Raw genomic sequence first — 9502 nt, 5'->3', positions numbered from 1 at the left:
TACAAGCAATCACTCCATCTCTTCCATCTCTTCTCTTTCGAAGGTAATTTTCCTAGCTTTGTATGATAAATTTCTCTTTATTTCTACAAGCAATCACTCCATCTCATCCTCTTTCGAAGGTAATTTTCCTGGGTTTGTATTTTTCCTCCATCTCAATACATTTTTTTCCTGATTGAATGTTAAATTTTTCATGTGCTTTCTTCTTCTCTGGATTCAATTTCTCTGTTTTTAGAAGACTTTTTCCATGCCTTTGTATTGTTCCTAATCTAATTCTTTTGCAGGGGTTAATATTTGGAGAAGTTTTGGCAAATGAATTTCATATTTCACTACTTCTCTATGCTATGGCACTTTGCGCACTCAAGGTATTCGATAATATGCCTGATAGCACTAACAATATTTTGTTATGTTTCTTTCTGCGTAGATTTTTCACTATATTTCTATATATATTGTGCAATCACTTGAAGATGCCTCATCATGATAAATTAGAGCGATACAATTCCTTTGATTACAATATGTCTACTAGAAGTTTTATACGCATGTTAGCAGTTGTTCCTAATTTTCACATGCATTATGTCTTTTTGATGTATTTTGTGTTGATTAACAACTAATTTGAGGCGGATAATGCACCTAATGTATTTGATAATATGTTTGTAAGAGATGGAATCTAAACTTTTATATTCTGTCGATTTTGAAATGAAACATGTAAATCAATTATAGTGTGCATTTTTCAGGTTCTTAATTAGCCAAGATCTGTTCATGAACTTTTTAAATACTCAAGTAAAGCCATTATACTCATGTTGCAGTACACCTAATATGAATCCTAATATATTTGGAATCTACAATGATGCTTCAAAATAAAGCTCACATCTATATTATTGTCTTTTATGATAAGACCATAGAAGAATCACATGACAATAGTCAAAGTGCGAATAACCGACTGAAATAATATCATGTTTTTGACGCTTTTTTTAATAACTATCACTTGTGAAAAATATACTCCAGTATCAAATCTTAATGGATGGAGAAGCAGGTGATAGCAGAATACTTTGAATAAAAATACTATTTCTATAGTTTTTCATTATTTACTTCATTTTAAATTCCCACACCCCAAAAAGTCCTACTATCAACCAAAGGAGTTAAGTTATATAGCATGTTGTATAGGTTATAGCATTAGTTTCAAAGTTAATCAACTTATTTCTTTCATAACTTGATAATGCAAAATGAATATTTCTATGCATATGCCAACACAATACATAGGAGATGAAGGAAGAAAAGGAGTGCGCTGGGGAGAATATGAAGAGTCTCAATCGGGATTAACATAATTCATAAGCCATTTCTGTTGTTTCTTCACAAACTTATATCTAATCTTCAGTATCAAGTGCTTTTAACATTGTTTAAAGAGTGAAATATGTTTCTAGAAGTGGTAGCATAGTTCTCATGACCATCCACTAACAGATTGCACATGGCTGGTCTGGGAGGTGCAAAATTCGCTTTTCTTAGTGCAATAGTTGGGAGAACTGCAGTAGCCTTGTGTATATATATATATATATATTTATTTATTTTATATATAGAAACATGAAGTGGAAGGACGACCACAACTTACTGCTATAGTACATTGTGCAGCAAAAGTTGGACAGTTTTCTATTTTTGGTTATTTTAAACAATCCTGAGGGTATTTTCATCTTTTCACATTTGCTTTTCTCTGACCACGCTTCTAGATCATTCTTTCCTTTTTGCTTCTTCTTCTCTCCTTTACTCTGAACAGTGACTACATTTTACAGAAAAGAACTTGAAAAGGAAGAGGCGAAAGCTAAAGTAAGTAGCAATGTGAATCTTTCGCTCTGAATCTTGAGTTCGTGACTAAAGTTAAGTTTTTTAACTCTTATTTTTCATCTCAAATTCTCAAATTCCATATTTTTCAAGCAGCCATGTTTCCTCTCGCCTTATATGTTTCACTTAGAAATTTTATTTGCATCCCTTTTAATTAAAATCTTTTTATTTATATATATTTCCCTTCCTCAACAATGTGACTTTCGAGTTTCGAGTTTCGTATCCTTTCAACTGGTGTTACAAGTTCAAGTATGTCTTTGCCTAAATCTTTTGTTTCTTTTTCCATTTCGTCTTTTGCTACTTTTATTACTTTATTTTCTTACAAAAACTCCATGCCAAGTAATAAATATCCTTTCAAACTCCGACAACTTAGTGGTAATACTTGAGTTCTTTTACTAATCGGCAACTCATTAGTAAGTTTATTATAGCTATATTCAGCTATACGCCAACATTTCATGTCACTTTTTTTTTAAAAATAAAATAAATATATTTTCTCTGAATAAAATAGTTATATGATTCGAGCTTTTTGCACTTTGGTAATTGTTTCCCAGAATGGTAATCTTGAGAACTTTTTTGCAGTTTATTTCACTGCGGCGTTTATGCATATTCCTAAATAGTAAGTCTATTTATGATTTCAATGTGTTTCAGTGCAAATCTACTATATATTATAAAGACGTGTGCTTTACTTTGTTATTGTTTTCAATGTAGGTTGTTGTTATTGTTGTGTGCCTAATTGTTGACGGATTATGATCGGGGTTATTGTGTCATTATAGGCGAGGAGCTGCAAATTTTGCAATGGAAAGTTCAAATATGCACTCCAGAAATTTCAACAGATTAGTATTTTTTGTAACTTCTTCGGTATTATCCGTTGCAATGTTCCTCATTTGGGTGTCTACTAAAATAAAGTGAAATGATGCTAGCTTCGGCCATCAATTTAACATGCCCAAAAATCTTGGGTATTATGCTGTTCACTTCTATATGGTGTGAAATCGACTATAATCAGGATGTTGACGTTGGTCTACACTAATAAAGGGAGCACATAGACTTCGAATAAACAAGCAATTGTGAAAGCATCTTAGTGATAATAATAAATGTATTACATTTTCTTCTATAATGAGTAAAATATGGCTAATCTTTGTACAATAATAGATTTTGAGTGAAGTTTGTTAGTCTTCATCTTATTCTCCACCGCTTTCTTTTTAAGTGATGCTAGCCTCACTTTCTCACTCAAAAATTGGTAACTTAAGTTCTTGTCCCCTGCCAAAGTCACCATCCAACTCGAATTATGACAGTACGAATAATAGAACGGGTGTATCATTAAAATCGTTCGGTGCATATTCTAGAAGCATGCTTTTTTTTCTCGCCAATTGCTCTCAAGATCTTTCCCTGGTTTCCTTTGTCATCTTTCCACTTTCTCCTGTTGCTGTCTTTCTCTATGATTTTCTTCTCGAAAAGAAAGTGTAACTGCAAGAAAAACTCAATTGCTGGCCATGGACGTCATCAAACCCCTTGACCAGCAAATTTACTCCTTTACTATGGTGTTTAAGGACCTTTATGAAGGCTATAAAGCAATTGGACTGTCAAATTCCAGTGATAAACGAGGTAGTTCTTATCTTGATTTTCAGTCTTCTTTATTACTTCATAATTGTTAATAGATTCTGTTAGCATTTTATCATGGAAATTGCATTGATAACTGTATATTTTCCTAAGCAATTTATGTCGGAATTGTAATGAATTGCCTCAAAACAGGATTTGGGATCTTATTGGTGACTTTAAAAAAAATGAGCCCATATTTCTTCACAACCTCTTTGACAATGTCTCCTCTATTTCTCTTGAGAGTTATTTTTTGGGTTCTTATCTTTTTGTTTCTTTTTTGTCCATTTTAATCTTTCGTTGATGATTTTATCTTTTTAAATGAAATATGGTAAAGACTTCAACTGTACAACTCAATTTAATTGAGGGTTTAATGAAATATATGTGTTTTACTCAATAAATCAGAGATATATTTTGTATTTCTCCTCCCGTTTTCATTTTTGTAGAGGACATGAAATAGCTGACACTAATTTTGATATTTGTTTAATGAATTTAATATGGGTGTATTCCACTGCCGGGAAGTGTGAGACAATGCCATCAACAACATTACTGAATGTAAAGATCAAAGCACTACTCTGCTGTGAGCAAGAAGGAATGATATGGATTTGGCCAGCAAATGATCCACCTGCATCTACCCTTTCTTTTTAACTACGACCTTCTGGATTTCAAATTCATGCAGAGGTTTGAAATGATCACTACCATTAGATTTTCAGTTGTTTATCTTACAACACATGTTTGATTATTTTGCCTTACAACTGTTTTCACTGAAAATGCAAATAGACGATAGTCATGGAACTTCCTATGGAACATGAACTACTTTTAGACAATCTTCTGGATCTTCCACATGCTCCTTTAATTAAGGATGGAGTATCCCAAGATAGTTATGGACTTGGTCATATGCTGCTTATAATCTAGACGTTTAGTAATAAATCAATAGTTATTAAAAAAGTGGATTGTTCTTCTATTTATTTTCATATGATTTTTCAGAAAAAATGAATTTTTTGGTACAAGTTCTGAGTTTTAAGACATAAGAAATGCTTTCAAGTTGTGCATTGTGTAATATATGAAGGTCTACGTACTTATAATATACCTTTAATTTTTGTTTCAGCTTGGTAAAGTTCTTTACTCTTGCATCTGGTCTGCAAGGATATTGGGATCTGTATCCAATAGATATGGTCCTTAGACCACCTTGTATGGTTTTATCCACCATTGGCATTTCAAAGCCAGGTAAATTGGAGGGATAGAGCACAATGTTCAGCTTCATCAACTGCATGTTTGATTACCTATATTACGACAGAAGACACGGTTATTATATCGAATCTCACTGGATTTTTCTCCCCTGCTGAAACACATCCCCTTCATGCAATATGTTTGGAGACATTTTGCTGAGCAGGTTGGTTTCTATCCTAAACTTTAACGTGATTACATTAACATCTTATAGAAGTCATCAATCAGTGACATCCTGAAATATTGACTGCCTGATCTATGAAAAGCTGCATTCTATTCTGGGACATTGGTCTTGGAAATTTAAAATATGCAAAGCATAGAACAAAATCAGAGCTTGAAAGGTAGGATTACCATCACATGGCTCTAGAAGCTCATAGTCGCAATATTTTAGATTTGGAAACTCTCACATTCCTGGAAGTTGCATACACTTGCCTAAAATAGAACCACATAATTGTGAGCATGATCTTATGAAATAGATTTTTGCCAGAAATATCAAATAAAATTCACCTTCTATAAAAGATGTTACTATATTTTTGCTTCTTCAGTAAGTATAATGATGCAAAGAACTCTCCCTTTCTAAATATAAAAAATAAAGAGGTAATCAAAATGAAAGATATGTTCTAACATTTTCCCTCTTCTCTATAAAATTATATACATGTTTTAATGAAGACATATGACTTGTGCTTGGCCAGCAAGATCGCATGCTCAATGGCACCAATAATTGGAACCTGCCAGTGTCTTACAATAAGCTATGTTTTGAGGCTGTAGATAGTGGAGCAAAGGAGCTACCATTCTGCAAATAAATATAATTACATCCATTCTCAAAAAAAATACAAAAATAAATAAATATAATTACATCAGGTACCAGGTTTACTTTTCAAGATGACTTTGATCTCTTCAAAATTCAGTCAAGTTGCTGAGAAACTCTCACTTTCTGCAGTTACCATATTTTTTTTCTTGTGAGGAGATACTTACATGATCTCCGCCTCATCATCTAGAACTTAATTTGTGCATTTCTACTCATTATTGTCGGAAGGATCAAAGATCCTTACATCGTGCAGGCTCGAGTGAATGCCATGCTGCAATATCTATGTGATGAGGTGCGCTCTCTAGCTAAACAAAATGACTTTTTATTCTTTAGTGGTATTTTCTTTATCCTATGCCGAGTGGTGTGCACTTCTGTATGCCTAACCATATTTGGACCTTCACATAAAACCTCTCTTCCAAGCTAACAGATACATATTTGATACAGAAAATTCTTATGGTAATTGATTAATGTATCCACTTCATATAGATTTTGGCTACCATGCTAATTGAAAAACCACAAGCATTGTGAAACAAGCACTTGATCCCCAATCCCGTGGATTTGGTCCTAATTTATCGTGGCAAGGTAATAGTATCATTTAGAGATGGTTGGTTTCCATTTAATAGCCCTGATGGAAATGGTAATCTTCATGTGGCTTTCCTATTTGTGTCTGCCATCAAAATGTATATCTCAGGGCACTTAGGCTATAGAATGGATTCAATATTTTTTTCTACAGTGGAAACATTACAAATAGGTTTATTCACAACTCTTTTTAGACTTGGATGTTGGGCAACCGTCCATAGTTCCTATTACTATCTGACTATCCAAATGGTTGCTGGATTGTTCCAACCCACTGGATGTCCTTCAGTAGTTGCAATGATCGGGAATTGGTTTTGCAAAGAAGAGGTGACTTATAATGAGTATTTAGAATGCTCACACATCTATTGGGAACCTTACGGAGTACTTAGTCGCATCAATATTATTTAAATACGGATGGGATCGGTCAATGATTGTTCCTGGTATCCTTATTGCTTTTAGTAACATGATAGTGCTCCTATTGTTACCCGTTCATCCAAAATCATTTAGGTAATAAAGATGAAGTGTTATCTCCAGGAAAAGAAGACGAGGAATTGAATAAACCTCTCTCAAGATCAAACAGAGAAGAGGAATCCGCTGTGGGTTTTAGAGAGCATGGAGGATTCCAGGAGTTGCGCCATTTGCTTTTTGTCTATGTTTGGTGTCTTACACATTTCTCTATTATGGCTGCCATACTACATTAGCCACACAAGCATGCTAACTGTTCTACGCTTGTCATGTTAGATATGTTCCAACGAGGAATCTGGTAACTTATCAACATTGTTTGATGTCAAAGGAGTAGTAGGTGCAATCCTCACAGCTTATATATCTGATCAGTTTGATGACATAGCTATAACAACTGCTAGCTTCATGTATTGTGTTATCACAGCTCCATGCCTATTTCGAAGCTACGGACACATCTCCGTGACTATAAACATCATCCTCATAATTGCCTAACATGTGTATTAGAGGAAATTTCAAACTTCTGAATACTTGTACGACATGTATAATCTGAAATGGATGAAGACCACCTTGTCAGTACACGTTTCACTTCCATCTAGAAATTCCATCATCCAATTTCCTTCTAGCTTCTCTATTTGTTAACATGAATAGTTTTTTCTATGATTTACCTTGTAATGTGGATGTATAATGCAATTAACTCTCATTAAGCTTTATTGAGGTTTAACAGCTGAATTCTTGCGTTATTTGTTTATTTATTTGTAACTCCTGACATTCCTTGCTTGAACATCTCATTCGAAGAGCTTTGAGATTTTCTATTTTTGCTAATGCAGTAGTGACACAAGAAGTTTGTTCCTATACAATATAACTGGTTTTACATTCTATTTTTTTCTCCTAAAAGATTGCAATGGTGTTTTACCCTTTTTGCTTAGGAGTATTTCTTCAATTGTCTTGCAGAATTTTACGGGAGATTCTTAAAATGGTTTGAAAATATTTATTGGAAATCATATTGGCAAATATTTACTTAACATGAAGAGCATGATACTATCCTTCTTAATTTGACAAGCTACAAATTTGACCCATGGTTGGCACTAAATCAGATTATGAGTACAAACGTTGTGCTTGTGTAATGTGGTCATTTCGCTGAATAGTAATTAATTTGGAGTCAACATTAAACTCCTAAAAGATTCATAGTTCCCTTGATATTGTGTCTACCTTGTGCATATCAGTTGTATCAGCTGTCGAGAAAAAGTTGTCGAAAATATTATTGTCTTCATGTAAGATGACATGCATTGCTTGCAATGAAGAGAATCCAAGACCAGAGTTATCATTAATAATCCTGCTGGTGAGGATGTTTACAAAGGAGTCCCTAAGGTAGGTGTTTTTTGTCAATTGTTTAGTATGTTCCTAGCTCAATTTTTATCGTGAATGTGCACCATTTTAGCTGAAGATGAAATGTTGTATCTGTAATATTAATGGGAGCAGCTTTGGTTGTTGGTTTGTTTTTGACTTTCTAGATATATTGTTTATGTGTGTATGTAATATTGTGGTTCAGGTTCTGTAGAATTGGAGACATTGGAGGGTGGCGGAGAAGGAACACCAAATAGCATTATGCCTATATGATCTATGAAGACATTCCCGGCATAAACTTATTAAACAATTTTTTTGCATAAATATAGCTGGAAATCCTTTTAGTTGTGTATATATGTTCATGCCGCCACTACTTTAAAGCGTAAAATGTTGCACGGGCACCACTCATCTAGTTTANATAGCTATAGTTCTGTTTGTTATGGAGACTGCCATTTATATATTTCACTTGCCCGTTTGTATATTTCGCCTGCAAATATACAAACAAATTAAGTATATACAAATGGAGGTTGTGGTTTGTAATTTCGCTTGCTTGTTTGTATATTTTACTTGTAAATATACAAACATCATAAGTATATACAAATTTTATATTTATACAGAACTCTGTTTGTATATTACACTTGCTAATATATAAACATGATAATTTATTATGATTTTTTCATGAATCATATACAAATAGCTACGATAAGAATATATAAATTCTAAATTGATACAATTAGTAATTGAATTATACAAATTCTAAATTTATATAATTAGAAGACCGAATAGCAAAATTTCACAAAACTATGCCACAAATTAAAAATAATCAATATTATAACTGAATTTAATAATATGCTCTAGATGTTTGTGCATAATTTTCTCAATTCTGAATTCAACGGGGCCAACCAAAGGGACAGTACAATGTGGCTTTTATAGAAAAGAAGACGTAGACGCAGTAATCAGTATACTGTTTCATGTCAATTTTGACAAGTATTTGACTAGGCTGCTAACATGTCTGTTTTCTTTTTCTTTTTTGTCTCTTACGATATTTCGAATATACTATATTTATTAATGTTGACCAGTAATTGTCATTATTATGACAAAATATCGTTAAAAATAAAATAAAAGTGATCAAATCTAAAAAAAAGTAATAATTAATACTAAGAATGTAAACGATTCAAAAAGCAAAAGCATAGTATGTATATATTTATATAACGGACAATTATGTAGCAAAATCGAAAATGGCTACTTCTCAAGCAATTTGATGCCAACTTGTTTTGACATATAATCTAGACTTGATAGCGAGATATACAACAAAGGCGACCTAAATACGAATGTAATTAGATGTTTATGGTTTGATTTAGATCGATTGTTACTTCTAAAATGTTTATATCAATTAATCATAATAGGTTATTTGATGTGCATGCTTACTTATATATTAGAGAAAAGGGTTAAAAATACTCCTCAACTTTGATTTATTAGTTGACTATGTCCTTACCGTTAAAATAAAGTTATTTTTACCCTCGATGTCTACAAACTTAACACATACGCCCCTGATTTGGACGGAATCTCCCAAATTGACTTCAATTGCCCAATTTCAATCAAAATTATTCTAAAATGAATTTTCAATAACCCGACCCATAACCCATTTAATTAAAATCCAAT

At 32.9% G+C, this 9502-nt stretch overlaps 2 pseudogenes; both read left to right on the top strand.

Moving 5' to 3' along the window:
* The first annotated feature begins 3909 nt into the window (after window positions 1–3909).
* On the top strand, window positions 3910–5459 carry LOC125854821 (chlorophyllide a oxygenase, chloroplastic-like; annotated as a pseudogene).
* A 466-nt stretch (window positions 5460–5925) lies between these two features.
* LOC125854820 (putative glycerol-3-phosphate transporter 1) lies at window positions 5926–7107 on the top strand (annotated as a pseudogene).
* Window positions 7108–9502: the final 2395 nt, after the last annotated feature.

Source organism: Solanum stenotomum, chromosome 2 (assembly GCF_019186545.1).
Source record: "Solanum stenotomum isolate F172 chromosome 2, ASM1918654v1, whole genome shotgun sequence".
NCBI classification, from domain to species: Eukaryota; Viridiplantae; Streptophyta; class Magnoliopsida; order Solanales; family Solanaceae; genus Solanum; species Solanum stenotomum.
Note: the sequence above shows the minus strand (reverse complement) of the source record. Positions and strands in the feature narration are given on the sequence as shown.